Raw genomic sequence first — 20,031 nt, 5'->3', positions numbered from 1 at the left:
CAACTGATTGATGCCACCTTGATCTTTCCTTTCTCCTCTCTCTAAAATCAATAAACATATCATCAGGTGAGGAATAAAAAAGTTATATGTACAGTACCTAGTACAATACTTGACAGGGCTTGATATATAATGAGGACTCAGCATGTTTAAATAATGCTATTATCTAACCCTTATTAAGAACTAATGAATATCACCTGGGAACTTATATACATACTAGAGGCCCAGTGCATGAAATTCATGCACAGGGCAGGGGTGGTTGTGTCCCTCAGCCCAGCCTGCACCCTCCCCAATCTGGGATCCCTCTCACAATCCAGGACTGCTGGCTCCCAAATGCTTGCCTGCCTGCCTGCCTGATTGCCCCTAACTGCTTCTGCCTGCCAGCCTGATCACCCCCAAACCACTAGCCTGCCAGCCTGATCGATGCCTAACTGCTCCCCTGCTTGCCCGATTGCCCCTAACCGCCATCCCCTGCTGGCCTGGTCACCCCCAACTGCCCTCCCCTGCAGGCCTAGTTGCCCTCAACTGCCCTCCCCTGCTGGCCCATTCACCCCTAACTATCCTCTCTTGCCAGCCTGGTTGCCCCCAACTGCCCTCCCTTGCAGGCCTGGTCCCTCCCAATTCCCCTACCATGCTGGCTTGATTGCCCACAACTGCCTTCCCCTGCTGGCCATCTTGTGCCCACATGGGGGTGGCCATCTTGTATGTTGTAGTGATGGTCAATTTGCATATTACCTCTTTATTATATATAGTTATTTTAGAACAGGGGTCCTCAAACTACAGCCCGTGGGCCACATGCAAATACAAATATTGTATTTGTTCCCATTTTGTTTTTTTACTTCAAAATAAGATATGTGCAGTGTGCATAGGAATTTGTTCATAGTTTTTTTTTTAAACTATAGTCCGGCCCTCCAACTGTCTGAGAACAGTGAACTGGCCCCCTGTTTAAAAAGTTTGAGGACCCCTGTTTTAGAACCAAAATACTATTCCTCACTATCTTTCCAAATAATAGAAGACAAAGCAATTATATTTTTACTTCATTTTGTTTTAAATTAATACATGATGGAACTTAGACACATATAGGAACTCATAGTGGCTTTATCTCACAATGACTTTTGTAACCTTCACCCTGAAAATCTTGTGCCTGTGTCCTGGACATTGTCCGATTGATGTGTGAAATGCTGCCTGGTAGAGCAAATATATTCAATGAACCCCACTATGTGGCAAATCACTGGTAATTTACAAATTAATAGAATTACTTTATTTTTTTAAATGTATCGAGGTGGCATTGAAGAATCTATTATATAAAAAGCCTGTGGTCATCACGCCATCACGCAGTAACGACCGATCAACAGGAGGCTGCATGTGCGGGGTAGGCAGGGCTGCATGTGTGGCGAGGCGCATTCAGGTGGGTGGGAACTTGACTCTGGAGGACTTGACCTGAGGCATGGGTGGGTTTCTGGGTCCTACCTCCTGCGGTGGCAGTGGTGGAGGTGGCCGTGGGATACTTTCTGGGTCCCGCCGAGCCGCGGGACTCTGGCTCCAGGGTCTCACGTGATTTTGCACGCTAGGCCCCCAATTACTTATAAAAACCCTGTGTCTTGATGCCTGTAGCTCTCTCTTGATGAGAGGCTTACCTTAAAGATTCTTCAAATATCCTCTCTACATATATATATACACTGAGTGGCCAGATTATTATGACCACCTGACGTTTGTAGGCAAATGAGCTATAATTTCACGCTGAAGTTGCTAGAGGGCCAGATCATTTTAAACGTCTGAGTAGCACAACATACCTAAGTATCGTTGCTGATCAAGTTCATCCTATCATGTTGATGGCGTATCCCAATGGAGATGGCTTCTTCCAACAAGACAATGCGCCATGCCATGGTGCTCGTATTGTGCAGGAGTGGTTTCAAGAACATGAGGGAGACTTTACCTTGCTTAAGTGGCCCCCACAGTCACCAGATCTCAATCCAATTGAGCATTTGTGGGATGAAGTTAAAAGAGCCATCAGGCAACTGGTTCCACAACCATCAAATCTCACAGAACTGGACAGTGCTATTCATCAGGCATGGTGTCAGATTCCTCGCATCACCTTTCAATATCTCTTGGAGTCAATGCCAAGAAGAATCGCTGCAGTATTGAAGGCAAAGGTGGCCCAATGAAGTACTGATGGGGTGGTCATAATAATCTGGCCAGTCATAATAATCTGGCCACTCAGTGTATATATATAACATATATATTAAATATGTATATATTTAATATATATAAATACTTATATATATATTAAAATCACCATTGCTATGCTTATGCCCTGTGTTCAGAGGGTGTTGATTATGTGATATATTTCAGGTTTTGGCTATGGGCACTCACATATATTCAAAGTATTTGACAATTGGTTTTAGCATGGACCTCAACAAATGAAGGAGAAGGTGCCTGCATATAGCCTGTGTGCATAGCAGTGCAGGGACTGAGTAACAGATCCCTCATTTGATCTTCACAGAGGGCAGATATAAGTGACCTTCCCACATTACTGATCAAAATATACAGAGAGTAAGAAACTTACTCAACAGCATTAGGAAACAAAGAATTAGAAAACATAAAAATTGAAATTTGAACCCAACTCTATCCAACAACAAATTGCCCATTGCTTTATTTTTGGTCATTTAATCATTGTCTCTTTGCAAATGGCCTATCTTAAAATTTACTAAAATTTGTTTATCCAATGCAGACTTTTGATAGTTACATAAATCAATACTGCTTAGCTATTGTAAAGTGGAGATCAGAGTAAAGTATGAAAATTCCATCTAATGAATCTGAGATTCTGTTTCCTCAGCATGATTGGGCAATGCTAATAATTCTTAGCAAGCCTCAGTGCATTCTATTGGTCTGATAGACTTTGTCTCATTTCCAAAGGTATGTAATAAGTTAATTAATCAAAGATTATGAGTAAATCAATAAGGAATTATGGTGCTCTAAATTATTTCATAAAGGAAGAATTTCTCCAAATCAAGACCCTGCCTGCAAATATTGCATAAAAATAATGATGGCTTTGTCTTTCAGGAAAATGTATAAATGGAGAAGGTAACTTAACATCATTTAAAGCTGCAGGATATAAATGCATGATACCAAACTTTGAAGATACATCACTTTTGTCAAAAACATTAGCACTATACTTCAAAACTCTATCACAAAGCCCCCGATTTTATTGCAATGCCTGAGGACCTGTACTAGAGAATTGTGCAATTTGAAATTCTATGTAAGTAGATGAAATTCAGGTTCACAGAGGCCATGCTTTTCATAGAGATAGACCCTCAATTCCTTTCACATAGCTCGCTTTGGACAGTACTCACATTCTGGGGGTACGTATTGTCTACATGAAACATTTCACACTGCTCTTAGAGGTTCCTTGGGTACCCAGCGGCCCCAGGTGGTGTGTAGGATGTATACATAGTTCAAATAGTTCTCCTGACTTCTGGCAACTTCTGACAAACTGGAAATCCCAGAAGGAACTAAAATGAAATTGACAGCTGTGGGATGGTCTGCATTGTATTTCACCTTCCAGCATTTTTACTCTTTCAATAAAGTATATCATCCAGAGGCGGGGGAGGCCTTCCAGGTCACAACTACAACACAAAAGAAAAATGACAGAAGTTGTGCTCATTGTATAAATAGGGTCTTACCAGGTATGTGGAGCTTAGTTAAAGTCATTCAGACTCTTACAAAATGCTGAGAAATATAGAAAATGTACTGTGATGTTTCAAAAATCTATTTGCCACCCGGTTGGATTTGAGGAATGAGTGAAGCCATCACATCATGACTCATCATAATACATTTAATAAGATCTTAGCTCACACATCCTTGACATCCATGGACCCACCAGCTGCCTATCAGCGCCTCATCTCTAGGAACTGATCTCCTCACACATATGTTGTTGGGCACCTCTGTGAAGTCATCTCATTGAAATATTAATATCCCTGAACAACTACTCTTGAGGAGTAGGAGGAAAGTGATTATGACCCAGGATGTGCCAATCAGTCCCTTTCTCAGGGATTTAGAATTGGGAATAAAAATAGTAGATCATTCATTCCTGGGTGATTGGAACAATGAAATTAAGACTTGGGAAGTGAGTATTGAACAGATCCCATTTGTACCTTGAGAAAGGAAGCAATAGAAATACTCATTTATAAAAGAGACAAAGGCAAAGCAGGAATTCAGAAAAGAGCAGGGAAGGAGAGAAAATTTATTGGCTCCTTATGCCTAGCTTCAATCTATTTTTGAGATCCATTTGTTTCCTGAAATAGGCCCTCTTTGTCCCTGTAACAAGTTTCTTCCCTTTTCCTTAAGCTAGTGTAAAATGATGGAATAAAAAAAAAAGTTCTCACCAATAGTTTCTACTAATGGAAATAAAGTGTTTCTCATCATGCCCCTTTTGGCAGAAAGCATATATTAAACAAGTATCTTATGATAATGGAGCATACCAATGGAATACCCAACACCTAAAGTTTTATGTCAGATCATTATATGAAGGAAAATTTGATGTGAGTTAAAGAGTTTATTATATAGGGTGTCCCAAAATTCACGCAAGATTTGAATTTTGCGTGAGCATTAACAACAACAACAAAATATAAAAGCCTAATTTTACTTGGTTTATTGAATCAGATTCTAATATCTGTTGCCTGTCGATTTCAATCCCTTCAATTTGATAAACATTACCAAGTACCAATATGGCCCAAGGAGCAGGGGCAGTGAAGACCAATGAAGACCACGGCTTTGCATATGTGCCAGCAAAGCCATGGAGGCCATTTACCCGAAGTGCTATTCCATACATAACCCTATACTGTATAATTTATGAATCAATAAAAAATTTACAATTTTTAATTATAAACCTGTGTTTTATATCAAAATTACTTCTTGTGTGAATTTTGGGACACCCTATATTAGTCATTTAAAAACCCTCAAACTTGCTTACTGTTGCAACCAGATCTCTATAATTATACAGTCAAGTCTCATAACTCTGTATGCAAACCCTGCTATTAATGGCATAAAAGTGACATATTTTTTAACTTTGGAGTTTAATTTCAATTTTAATGTTGACACATATAGCCAAAGATTTTAAGGTTACTTATGTCTATGCCAATGCACAGGTGATGGACAGGTATAGCATAAAATCATTGTTGAGACTGTTGAATGCCTATTATTTCATAGGTGAGAAAACCAAGGAGCAAAGATAATGAATTGCTAGTTTATGATTATACAGTAAATAATAAGGCCACATCCAGATAATAGAGCTACACTTCTACCTAAATTCAGCAGCTGCTTTTCAAATCAAACTAATGCCTCTTATTGTTTAGAATCTGAAAAGTCAATGTACACTTGCTTATCTACAATTTACATCTGTCTCTAACAAATTATATCATCACTTTTCATAATTCATAGTTTATGTAAATTTGAAATTGGAAGGAAACTTAGAACCTCATTAATGACACCACTAAAGATTAATTTGTTTACTTGAGGGCAAGATTCTTGAAATTAAGCCACTTAACTCACTCCCAAGCTAATATTTTATGTCCCTTTGCATTTTATAAATATGTTAATACCATTCTGAAAGCTTTTGAGCTATGAATATCATAAATCGTTTCAGTGGTCTTTATAAAAGTGGACTATGAGGGAAGCCTACTACAAATGGGAAATCCTACTTGATGTCATTGTTTTTGAGCCAAATATCTGATTAATATTCATTGGTTTTGTCTGAAATTGAAGGAGTATGATGTTTATCAACATAAAATGGTGTTTGTTCATTACATTAATTTTTATTATGAGTTTTCACAATTTGAAATAATAACCACAAAAGCAATCCAAATGGATTTCTGATTGTTCATTGTTTATAGCATCTGTAGAAAATATGTTGGCATGACATTCACAACTGACATGCTTTATTTAAAATTAAGGGGGAAATAGTGCTAATTATAAACATTGTCTATAATGGAGTTTTGTAGTTTACATAATTACATTTTGTTAAAGAAAGGAGGCAAGCTTGGTCTGACTTCGTTTTTCCATTAGGAAGGATCTGACTGTCTTCCCCCCATGGCACCAGCTGCACGGTTCTTTGCCTGAGATCAGTGTGCTCCATTTCAATAGCTGCCGAGTGAGTGTACTTTCGAAGAGCTTCCTCTTGCAAATGTGCCTGGGGGAAGATAATTTTGCTCTTTATAATAACAGAGGGCTAGTCCTGCCCAGAAACTTTGCTTCAAACATTAAGTCTAGATCTAGACCATCCCTGGCCTCCAAAATCTGTCTCAAATAAAAATGATTTTTTTTTTGCTAGGTTCTTCTCAAGGAGTATTTCCCAAATTAAATAAATGTAGAAGTAAATTTTAAAAAGTGGATACGCAAGGAAACAATTTTCTCTGTGCTTTCCAATAATAGGCTTCCCTCTAATTTTTTTCCTGGAGGAAAGTATTACATTAAAACTGACAAAATGCTCTGCCAACATGGCTCAGTGATTGAGCATGGACCTATGAACCAGGAGATAACTGTTTGATTCTCAGTCAGGGCATATGCTGGGGTTAAGGGCTCGATCCCCAGTATGGGGCATACAGGAGGCAGCCAATCAATAATTCTCTCTCATCATTCATGTTTCTATCTCTATCTTCTTCTCCCTTCCTCTCTCTGCAATCAATAGTAAAAATTGACAAATGAGTCCTAACCTGTTTGGCTCAGTGGATGGAGCGTTGGTCTGCAGACTGAAAGGTTCCATGTTTGATTCCGGTGAAGGGCATGTACCTTGGTTGTGGGCACATCCCCAGTAGGAGGAGTGCAGGAGGCAGTTGATTGATGTTTCTCTCTTATCAATGTTTCTAACTCTCTATTCTTCTCCCTTCTTCTCTGTAAAAAAATCAATAAAATATATTTTAAAAAATTGACAAATGAACTCACAGTGATGTAAAAATTAAAATGACCTGGTTTAAATATATTCTATTTAAAACTTAAAAGTAGTGAATGAGAAGACCTAAAATAAATATTTCAAACATTTAAAGGCTATGTTTTTTCCTCAAAATATTATAAATCAGCATACTGAAAACAGGACTTTTAAAAATATTTAATAAAATACTTTTATATGGTAAAAGGAAATTCATGGAGTTTACCCTTGGTAGCACAAGATGTATGTAAGGTCCTTTGGTGATCTTCCCATACTCCAGATTCCATCTCTGCTCTTCAGGCACAATGACCTGCAAGCCTTGAACACTATACATCTCTATATCCTTCGCACCTAGAGCAGTGCATTGCATAAAATGGGTCATTTTAATTATGATAGTTTTATATAATGTTCAATTCAGTGAAATAGACAAATTATAGGCACTGTTTTGATGTACTGATTTTGTGATCTTGGGTAAGGTATTTCTCACCTTGGCTCTTCTATTTCCACATCTCTAAAGTGAGGTGAGGGATAACAAATACCTACAGGTAAGTTAGCCACAGTCTAACATAATCCTATCTAATAAAAGAGTAATATGCAAATTGACCATCACTTTGCAACAAAGATGGTGGTGCCCACAGCCAATAAAGGAGGGAATATGCAAATTGGCATGACAAAGATGGTGGCGCTGGGGCGGAGTGGGCTGGGGGCTTGGTTTCCTCAATCGCCCCAGTGACTGAGGAAGCTGAGCTGGCTAGAGCGTGTGCAGACAGGGGACTTGGCTTCCTGGTCTCAGGGACAGCCACCATGGCGGGCCAGTTTGACGTCCTCCTGGCCGCACCATGGGGGTTTGCGGATTTGCTCAGCCACAGGCCTCATGTGCGCGCATGCTCTCCTCCCCCTCTGGCATGAGAACGTCCCCCAGCATGCGGTCACCCATTTGTGCCTGCAACAGTCCCAGACCATGGTGCGTGCAAGTTCCCCCGCACCCCTCCGCTGCACTTCCATCATCCCCAGCATGCCTACGTCCCCCATAGGACATGCGCACATCCCCTCCAGTGTGTTCACGTCCTTTGGAGAGTGTCTGGGTGTTCTGGGTGAGATGACAGTGAGAAGGCGGAGTGGTGACTCCCTGTTCCCGTGGAGGCCAGTGAAGTGATGAGATCACCTCTGTGGGGCTAATGCAGGTGCTTAGGTGAGAGCAGGTGCAGACAGACCATCTGGTGGGCTTGGGCAACCCTCATTTAGGTGCCTTTGGTCAGCATTCAAGATCGAGAACCCAGAGGAGGCAAGGAGTTCCATCCTCTCAGTGAAATGGTGGGATAGTTGGGGTGACTGCAGAGGAGAAATGTGCACTTTGGGTGCCAGCACCCATGAGCGAAGGCTTCCCTGACTGAGCCTCACTCACATGGGGCCTAGCGCACTCCTGCTGGGAAGTGGGTGACAGGACGTGCTTTTCCGTGTTAATGAGAGAAAACATTGATTCTACTGCTGCCCGCAAAGGTGGAAATTGGAGTGGGGAGACATGTGGGGAATGAGCAAGGTTCCCTGTCTGGGGTTTCCAAATCCGCCGTTGGTTTTTTTCACTGCTAACTAGAGATATACAGGGTGTCCCCCCAAAATGTATACACACTTTGAATGCCTACTAATTCCAATGGGTTTAAGCATGAAAAGAAAGAAACAACAATGGAGCTGTCATTAGTTAAAAGTGCAGGCACAAACAGGCAGTTGGACATTCCCCGAGGGGTCCCAGATTGGAGAAGTGCAAGCTGGACTAGGGCCCCCCACCCCCGCGCACGAATTCCATGCGCTGGGCCTCTAGTCTATAATATAAAAGCCTAAGAGACCATTACAGGAACAACCAGAACAACCGGTCGCTATGAGGTGCACTGACCACCAGGGAGCAGACACTCAATGCAGGAGCTGCCCACTGGTGGTCAGTGTGCCCCCACAGGGGGAGTGCCACTCAGCCAGAAGCTGAGCTCATGGCTGGTGAGCGCAGTGGCAGTGGCGGGAGCCTCTCCCACCTCCATGTCAGTGCTAAGGAGCAGTGAACTGAGTGGTAAGGAGCAGCGAGCAGGTGGGTGGTTAGGAGCAAGGGGTCCTGACTGTCAGAGGGATGTCCGTTTCTGGCTTAGGCCTGCTCCATGTGGGGAGCAGGACTAAGCTTACAGTTGGACATCCCCTGAGGGGTCCCGGACTGTAAGAGGGCACAGGCTGGGCTGAGGGACCCTGCCGGGAGCCGGTCCATGCTTGCTGTTTCAAGGGACCTCGCATATATGGCATACTGTTCTTAATATGTTTGCTCACCTTCTTGGCACTATGTGTTTTAACCAAGGTCTCTGAGAAAGGTTGTTTCCCCAGGTAGGGATTTTCCCCTGAAGTTAGGGAGGGAATAAAACCTCTTAACTAAGTGCCAGGTGGGTAATTAATCACTTTAACTACGAACAATCATGCTTAAGCTACATAATCTTTACTCCCTGGAATGGAGATAAGAAACGCCCTAACCTTTGAAATAGAGATTGATAGGATTGAAGCAACTGGTATAAATACAGTTGTAACTAGACAGCAAGACACAGAACTTAGAACACAGAACTTAGAACACAGAACTTAGAATACAGAACCTACAGAACTAGAGACAGAAGAACTTCGCTGGAGAGAACATGGCAAAAGATCCTGGACTGAACCTGACTACAGAAATGGGCAAGAGAACCTGACTAGAACCTGGTGACTGAACCTGGCTGGAGAACCTGGACAGAACCTGGCTGGAGAACCTAGCAAGAGAACATGGACACAGAACCTGGCTGGAGATCTGAAGCAGAACCTCTCTGGAGATCCAGACCAGAACTTGGCTGGAGATCCTGGCTAGAGATCCTGGCTAGGCTACTGATCAACTGAACTCCGTCTCCGTGTCATTCCTTCTTCGCCGACTCCATCCACACCTTTGGGGACCCCTGGACCTGCTGGGGTTGGACTCCGGCAGGACCCCCTGCCAGTGTACAAATTTCATGCACCAGGCCTCTAATAGCTAATAAAAATATCTGATGGCATTTATTGATAAATATTATTAATGAATTATAGATGAAAAGTCAATGATAGAAAATAAAGGCAAGGGCAAATGGAGATCATTATGTCTTCACAATGTATGATATAATTCAGACTTGTTTTGTATAACACTTGATAGAGCAATAAAATGACAAGGATGTAAAAGCAAAATGACACCCATAGTCTTTAAAGCTAGTCAAGCCTTAGAAGAGAAGAATGCTGCAATTACAAAGCTATTTAGAAACATAATGCTAATCCTTTCTTAGGGGATTAGAAAAAGAAACTAACAAGGCAAAAATCTAACTACTCCTTGGTGAAAATTTTTAATCATTTATAATGTAACCTGCTCTAGTGAACATTTAATTATTATTAAATGTTAACAACACATATGTGCTGGTGATGTTTTCCAACTGCTAAAAATCATCATCTTTTAATGTGCCTGAAAATATTTTTGGAATCGAAATGCCTTTTGGAAGTTACCCTGTTTTTAAAGTCTCTTGAATGATTACAGGCTGAAAAAAAGAGCTTGTATAAAAGATGACTGTTGCTTTGATATCATTTTAAATAATAAAAGACAAATCTTAGAGACCAGACAAAGGATTAGACTTTTACTAATACTAAATTAAATTGAAACATAAATGGATCACTGGTTCATATTTTGAAAAACAAGGAAGGCGAAGTTGTATTTGTATGATTGATAACAAAGGAAATACTGAAATGTAACATAAATCAAATAATTTACATTATCTAGATCCAAGAAATAAAAGGTATAATATAACTATTGTGTGCAATATTGAACAGAATTTAATCCATCACTACAAAAACAGCTTATAAATCTTAATACTCTATTATATTTGGTTCTGATATTGTTGTATTCAACCCACTTATTAATTAACTAGAAAGGAACAAAGGGAAGGCTGAATATTATAGGCATGCCCAGGGAGGACTGGGTGACGTAGGGAAGATGATGGTCAGTCACACCTGGGAGCAGGTCATTGGACAGAATAGGCTTGGCTACTGCAAGGGCATTACATCTGAGATACATAAACTCCGGAACAAAGGCGTTCCCTCTCTTGCCTCTTGCTCTCTTGCTGCTCCCTCTTGGCTTTTGACTTGCTGGGCTCTCACGCTCTGCACTCACCCACATGGCCCACAATCTTGTGGACCCCACACAAAATGGACTGATGGACTAGAACTAGCCTGATGCTGTGCCAGACTCAGCTCCACCATGGAGTGGAAACTCTGGACACTGGCTTTGGTTTTAGCTTTGCTGAACTCCCAACTGCACCTTCTCCAGGACTAGTTTAAGAGAAATGGAACTTTTGAAACCCAGAGATGTAATTCCATGCAAATAAAGCTTTCTATCACATCTCATCCTCCTGTGGGGGCCTCCAAAAATTTTTATTATAGTGGCACCCCTAGACCCCCACTCTCACTAGCAAAGGAGAAGGGCAATCCATGCACTTCTCTAATAACAGTTCTATTTGTGTGTGTGTGTGTGTGTGTGTGACGTCTTCTAGTAAATGCTGATGTTTCAAAGACATTATTTAGCCATAACCAGATTTCACAGTCTAAAGGGAAGGACATTACTCATAAATACCTAATGTCACTGGTGGTGGTGAAAGGCACATCTATGCTGTTCATTCTAGCCAGCATTCTGTTTCTTCTATAAAATGTGCCTAGCTCTCATCTGCTACTGTGATTGAGTTAGAATTGGTCATCTTCCATGCTCAGGCTATCTGGATTCATTAATTTGGCCAGGATCAACTGAAGGTGAGTTAAACACATACTCCAGCCCAATGAATAGCCAGACTATTAATTCCAGAATGGGCCAATTGCCACCTTCCACTGGGATTCTTGCTACTTTCTGATGGCAGAGGTATACATAGTTACTGTAAGTACCCTTATTTCCAAATATGTAGAGAAAGCTGGAAGGGGATATTTTATTAAGATTTTGAAGTATTGCTGCTATTTTTGTCCTGAGGCCTAGTTTTGTCCCTACATTTCCCATAGTTTTACTATTTGAAACAATAGTTATTTTTGCATAAGAGACAGGTTGAGTTGCGTTTCTGGCATTTAGCACTAAGATGGTCATTGATCATTTATTGTTTTCCAGGTATGATTTCCAAAAGATAATCAATACCTACGATACACAATAAAATAAAGGTTTTCTAAAGGTGTTATATCTGTCAGGTTCTTTATTTATTCTGGAAATTTAAAGAAAACTCTCTTATTACAGCAATAATGAGAAACTATATTAACAATAAATTTATAATAGCCTTGGGGATATTTTCTCTTTAAACAGCACTTTGATAAGAGATATTAATTCAGTTAAGAACAATTTTAGGTGCTTTAGATGAGCATTTATGCCCATTAGTAAGGTCCTCTCATAGACAAAAAATAAATTCAAACATTTCTATGAAGGAAAATCCTTGCCTCCAGTGAAGTGCTATTCCAACAAGATGTCTGTGATTAGGGAGATTGATAACAGTCACCAAGTATCTGTGAATAAAGATTTTCAGACCCTCTGTGGTACAACATAATCACACAGGCCACTTTATAAGACTGTAGGAAGTAAAATGCTTGGGGTAAGGCTGACAGCCAGTTTTAGAGATAGGAAGAGCTTCAGAGAAGGCTTGGGAAGTTTATGCCCTCAAAAATGATGCAGACTTGATTCAAGACTCTGTATGAGACAATGATCACCTAACATCGATAACACATTTGGAAAAAGCTAAGTTACTAGCAAAGTAAATTATTTGTTTTACTCAAATGTGAATATTTTTTTCTTAATTTAATTATAACATTTCAGATTGAAAATATGTTTATCTTGTATTTTATCTCCTTGATAAAATGGTATCTTGTATTATTAACTGAGTTTAATTTGTCCTCTGACTTAACTATTCTCAGAATAGCATGTAACTTGTTCAGCAATATGATTTCAAAATATTTCTGATTTAATTTTTTATTAAAAACATATCAATGACAGTATTATGGATTAATCTATTATTCCTTCAATGCAGAAAATTATGACAGCAACAACCCACTGGTAATATAAAACTAAGTTAACTTAAGTTGAACCTCTTGGTCTACTTTTTGCATAAATATTTTATTTTGCATTACATTATGGAAACGTCGGTATCACAACAAAAAGCAATATTGGTATTACAATGAAATGTCTTCTCTAAATTAGATAATTAAATAATGATGTGTAAAAAGTTTATGGAACTCTGGTTCTGTATATTTGTGTTATAAGATCAAAATTTGGGTTCTTGTCTGGCTGTTGTGGCTCAGTGGTTGAGCATTGACCCATGAACCAGGAGGTCATGGTTCAATTCCCAGTCAGAGCACATGCCCAGGTTGTGGGCTCAATCCCCAATAAGGAGCATGCAAATAGAAGCCAATCTATGATTCTCTCTCATCAATGATCTCTCTCTCTCTCTCTCTCTCTCTCTCTCTCTCTCTCTCTCTCTCTCGACACCCCCTCTGAAATCAATAAAAAAAACATATTTTAATAAAATTTGGTTCTTAACCCTAGCCGGTTTGGCTCAATGGATAGAGGGTTCGATTCTGGTCAAGGGCACATGCCCGGGTTGCGGGCTTGATCTCCAGTAGGGGGCATGCAGGAGGCAGCCAATCAATGATTCTCTCTCATCATTGATGTTTCAATCTCTCTCTCCCTCTCTCTGAAATCAATAAATAAATATATTTTAAAAAAATTGGTTCTTAAATCTATTTTAACATTTCAAAAGATGTGGAATAAAAGCTATTTAGAAATTAAGTTTAATGGGTCAAAATGAAAATTTGGAGATTACCTCCTAAACTTGTACTACTTGGCAATTTCAATTTATGAAAACCTCAGGTTAAAATTGACTTTGCAACCTTTCTAAATACATTTATATATTTTATAGATATATTATGGACTAGTAATAATATATTACTGGATTTAACAATATATACAGGGTGACACTCCCCCCCCCCCCAATATATATATATATTGCACACACACACTGTAACAGGTGATAACATAATTTGAAATTGAAATATACTTTAATAAATACTGACTTTATAATTATTCAAAGTGTGTGTATACATTTTTGGGACTACTTTCCCTTTGAAGTTCCAGACCCCTATCACCTAGTCTGGAATGGCATATAAGAATCAGCTGCTAAATTGTCCTCGATTCCCATATTCTCAGGAAACCCTAATATGTACATACGTAATTAAATTGTTATTTTCTCCTGCTAATGTATCTTGTGTTAATTTGATTATTAGACCAGGCAGAAGAACTAAGGGGGAAAAGAGGGAACATTTTCCCTTCCCCACAGCAGCAGTGCTATTTTTCAAAATACTTATGTAGTTGTTACCATGCTATGCGATTTAAAAACTAGTGAAAATAATATAAAATATGAACGTTCAACTTTTAATGAAAACTAAATAGCATAAACTTCTGCAAAACTGTCAAATAAAATTTAAATGTTAAAATAAAATGCACTTATGGTTCCCTTTAATATTATCATACCATACTTTAGCAGAAAGCATATCCCAAGTGAATGTCTAAATATCTTCAATGACTGCATTTTTTGGGAAAAATGTATTATTATGAATTGAAAAAAAAAAAAGGTCAAACTGTTATGTCCACATTTGTGTCAGATGTTTTTGTTATAAAATTAATTGGGGAGTCCTAGCTGGTTTTCCTCAGTGGTTAGAGAATCAGGCCGAAGGGTCCTGGGTTCCATTCCGGACAAGGGCACATACCTTGGTTGCAGACTGATCCCCTGCCCTTGGGCAGAGTGCAGGGGGGAGGCAACTAATTGATGTGTCTCTCTCACATTGATGTTTCTCTCTCTGCATCTCTCCCCCTCCCTTCCACTCTCAAAAAATCAATAGAAAAATATACTCAGTGAAGATTAACAACAACCAAAAATTAATTGGGGAATTTGGGACATCCTGTTTGAATTCAGAACACATACTCATAAACAGAGTACATAAAAACACGGGCCATTCAGAACAGAAGTCAAGGGGGAACAATTGTTAAGGCCACATTAGGGTATTCCAGTTGAATGATCAGTCCTCCTCATAAGTTAAATATAAACATGTTTCCTGTGAAAACCATCATGCAAATATTCCTCTTACATTTTAATTAGCCATGTTCATAGTTTGCTGACACTTAAAGTGTCTGTTGTTAACATTTTCAAGGCTTTAATTAACAAGTACAACAGGGTTTGCTTAATGCTCTAATATGATAGAACATAATTTTATGTATCTATTTTAACACCCAAATATTATCTGAGAGCCAAAGACTTATATAAACTTTAAATATCTGTTCCAGTCAAATAATATCACATTGACTTCATTAGCATTCATGAAGTTTCACAGCTGGAATATAAATAGCACTTTGTTTATTACAACATAAGTTTCTTAGTTGTTACAATTGTATCTGTCATTCTATTCCTCTGATGTTTTGGAGAAACAGGCACAAATATGCATTTCTAAGTAGATGCATTTCCAAGGCCATGTCAAGAGGAAATGATCTTATATAAAATTCCAAAAAAGGTAATTGGACATTTATTTTGGGTCAAGCACTTTACCTTGTTTATTTCATTTAATCTTTACAACCACCACATGCAGTAATGATAATATTATCTTTGATCAGAGAAGAAAAATGTAGATAAAGAGGATGATGTAATTAATCAAAGAAAGTGCTGGCGAGGATGCAGAGAAAAAGGAACCCTCGTGCACTGCTGGTGGGAATGCAGACTGGTGCAGCCACTGTGGAGAACAGTGTGGAGTTTCCTCAAAAAACTGAAAACGGAACTCCCATTTGACCCAGTGATTCCACTTCTAGGAATATACCCCAATAAACTAGAAACACCAATCAGAAAGGATATATGCACCCCTATATTCATAGCAGCACAGTTTACAATAGCTAAGATTTGGAAACAGCCTAAGTGCCCATTAGCAGGTGAGTGGATTAAAAAACTGTGGTTCATCTACACAATGGAATACTACGCTGCTGTAAAAAAAGAAGGAATTCTTACCATTTACAACAGCATGAATGGAACTGGAGAGCATTATGCTAAGCGAAATAAGCCAGTCAGAGAAAAATAAAAATCACATGATCTCACTCATTTGTTGAACATACTTTGAACAACATAAAGTGATGAACAAAAACAGATCCAAAGACAGAGAAGCATTGATCAGACTGTCAAACCTCAGAAGGAAGGTAGGAGAGTGCAGGGGTAAGGGGGAGAGATCAACCAAAGGACTTGTATGCAAGCATATAGGCCTAACCAATGGACACAGACCCCCAGGGCGGTGAGGGCATGAGTGTGGGGGTGCAATGGGTGGGGATAAGGACACATATGTAATACCTTAATCAATAAAAAAAGAAAGAAAGATGCAATATCTGAAGTCCAGGCAGTCTCCTTCCTAAACCTGTGCTTTCAACTTATATATCTTGCTGTTTTGCAAATGTGTTCTCATTTATTAGTTTTAACCTGAACTTGGGTGTTACTTCATTAGCTTCAGTCTGACTACTCACATTTTGAAGGCTATTATCATTACTTAATAAATGCTGTAATGATTGTATTTAAATATTTAATATCTGATGGTCACCGATAATAATGTTTGTTCTTTCTTCCAGTATTCTATCACCTAGTCTGTACTAAGTTCTCCCATTTGTGACATTCCACTTTATCTTGGGGTAAGCCAAGGGTGAAGAAACAGAAGGCAGGGGATTTCTAATGGATAAGTAATCAATGCCTGTGATGATTAGTGTCCTAACTGGCTGAGAAGTTAGAAGTAGAATGTAATGTACACTCTTGGTTGCCTACCCAACGTGTGTTTTTGTTTTTTTAAATATATTTTACAGAGAGGAAAGGAGAGGGATAGAGAATTAGAAACATCGATGAGAGAGAAACATCGATCAGCTGCCTCCTGCACATCTCCCACTGGGGATGTGCCCACAACCAAGGTACATGCTCTTGACCGGAATCGAACATGGGACCCTTTAGTCCGCAGGCCGACACTCTATCCACTGAGCCAAACCGGTGAGGGCCCAATGTGTGTTTTTTGCCTTAGTCTTTCTTAACATTTCAGACAAGCATGCGCCCTTCTTCCACTTCTACATGTGCCTTTGAGAAAGTTGATTCCTCAATCTGGCCCCAACACTAACCTTTATTGTGCTGCATATATTGCCTCAATTGTACAGTCATATGCTGTCATTCAGCTAGTAATGATGAAGCCCATGCAATCTAAATCTAGAATCCACACTCTTTACCACTATGCTATATTGCTTCTCTATCATATGAGCCTGCATATGTCCCATATCATAGGAGAAGAAACTCATAAGATACTAGAAATGATTACATATTCATATTCCTTTTAACACAGCAAAAACTATCTCAAGTCTATCTTCTGAGGTAAGTGTGCTCAGTGCTTAGTAGACAATAATGATAGCATATTTTATTATTATAGTAATTATAGATATATCTATTATGGCTCTTGCCACTTTGAAATTCATTTTCAGAGCCAACTCTAAGAAAAACTATAAAATAAATGAAGTAGTTTAATTGCGTTCCCTTCTCCTATTCTTTCCAAGGATCACTTCCCCAATATCCTCCCCAGGCAACAAGAGCCCTCATTCTGCCTTTTTCCAGCTCAGACCTCTACAGCTGAAATGCCCCCAAGCAAGCCACTTGCAAACCTCTCTACTACAACAAATCTATTGCATGTTTCTTATATCAGATCCTATTAGCAGCTTAATAACAATAATTTTGCAGCTCATGTGCCCTTAGTTGGCTAATGTGCTGCTTCATTCCTTATACATTAATTAGAAAATGTTCATTTAAAAATCCCATGTGCAAAAGACTGCAGGAAAGATATAGAATGGGCTTCACTCCTCAGAAAATGACTTCCTGAGCATATGGGACACCTATGAAAATAAATAATTCACACTAACAAAACTGGTAAAGAGGTCACTCCACTGGTAGAGCTAAAGTTCTGTGGAAGTTAGAAGAGACTACTTTGTTAATTCTTGGATTGAGACTAGAAAAGAGACACTACTTTGCTATTTCAGGGTTTTTTTCTTAGAAGATATAAGGTTAGAACTCTGAATTGTAATCCATACGACATTTCTTGGATTTATTTATATTATTACTTTGAGGTTTTTCATACTTAATGATGTCAGCTATAAGGTCATTTTCATGCTTGACATCAGGATGGAGAGAACCCACTCAGTGCTTTGAAGGAGTAAGGAGATGGCATTTCTCTAACTACTGTCTGTGGCGTTGCTGGCCAATGACACATTTCCCCACTAATGAGTATGGATATCAGACTGGGCATAGAAGCAGAAACTCAAGCCATCTGCTAATCTAAACTATGTGTAAAACAACAGATTTTGTCTCATCATAAGACCTTAATATCCCTCTAACAGCTTTACTTTTTTTTCTTTAGTAAAAATATGTGGGATTTTAAGACAACTCTTCAGGGTGTAAGTATCTTTGAGATTCTGAACATTTCTGATCCTAATTAGTATCTTCTGTAAAATCAATAAAGCTTATCTGTTCGACACTTTCAAAAAAAGGACTCTGACAGCAGCAGTTTTAAATGACTCAAAAAAAAAATTGAGATGTTGCATCACTTTTTTGTTAACTGATATTTTCCCAGAGCTTATTCTGTTATCATAGATTCATATTCACATTATTTCTTCCTTAATGAAGAAAATACTTGACCTAAAAAAATAAACAGGAAAAATAAACTTATTTGGAATAAGTTTAAACTACTTTCTATGAAATATATTTGTCCTCAAATGATACTGATTTTGACAGGTAGAATGTAGTTTGCACAATAAGCTTTGAAATAATTGTGAGTCAGAAAGAAACCAACCTGGCTTTTGTCTAATGGTCTTAATCTTCAGCTGACTAAAACCTCTAAACTATCCATTTTTCAAGCAAGATTATAGTACAAAGAATCTTAATCCCCTAACCACATCCAGATTCTCATGAATTAATTCATCAGTTCATAAATAAATTACATCCTCAAACCTCTGCCTAAACTAGTGTGCAGCCATTCATTTTTATCCCTTTGGGTGTCTGAGTGTTAGTTCAGATTTCTTTAATTACTAATCAGCAACATCAACAAGAAACACAGTATATTCTGTTCACAAGAAGATGAGATAAGGGGAACCTCTAAGAGCTACATAAACATTTGCCCTATTATATCTTGGTCTCTTTAAAAAATTTAATCTTTTACCAAAAAAAAAATATATTTAGCCAAGTTAACGATGAACAACCTAGCACAGTGATGACAAACCTATGATGCGTGTCAGAGGTGACATGCAAACTCATTTTTTTGGTTGATTTTTCTTTGTTAGATGGCATTTAAATATATAAAATAAATATCAAAAATATAAGTCTTTGTTTTACTATGGTTGCAAATATCAAAAAAATTCTATATGTGACACGGCACCAGAGTTAAGTTAGGGTTTTCCAAAATGCTGACACGCCAAACTCAAAAGGTTCGCCATCACTGACCTAACCAAAGAAATGAATGTCAGAAAACTAAGATATTTGAGTGTTTGCATGTTGTTATACTTTTTACTTTTATGTCTGTATGGATTGGATAGAGGTAGTCTTTGTTCTCAGTACTGGGAACACATAAGGCAGCACAGTTACAGCTTAAAATATTCATAATATTGACTCCTCAAGGATATTCAGTATTCTAAGCATAGAAACTATTAATCAAATATAAAAAGGGGTAGATTCCTAAGAACTGGGCTGCACACTGCTGTCTCTGGGGAATACAAATCTGCAATGTATCCCCCAAAGCTGATTTTTTTTGTTTGGTTCTACAAACCAAGGATTTATTTATTCTTTCTATCTATCTATCTATCTATCTATCTATCTATCTATCTATCATCTATCTATCATCTATCACTATCATCTATCTATTATTTATTTACCTTTTATAGTTATGTTTATTATTTGCTACAATAATAACTCCTTAGATGGCATTATATATTTCTAGGACAATAATATCCTAGTCTTGCCATTTATGACGATTTTCACTTT

This window comes from Myotis myotis, unplaced genomic scaffold, assembly GCF_014108235.1.
Source record: "Myotis myotis isolate mMyoMyo1 unplaced genomic scaffold, mMyoMyo1.p scaffold_m19_p_1, whole genome shotgun sequence".
NCBI classification, from domain to species: domain Eukaryota; kingdom Metazoa; phylum Chordata; class Mammalia; order Chiroptera; family Vespertilionidae; genus Myotis; species Myotis myotis.
Note: the sequence above shows the minus strand (reverse complement) of the source record.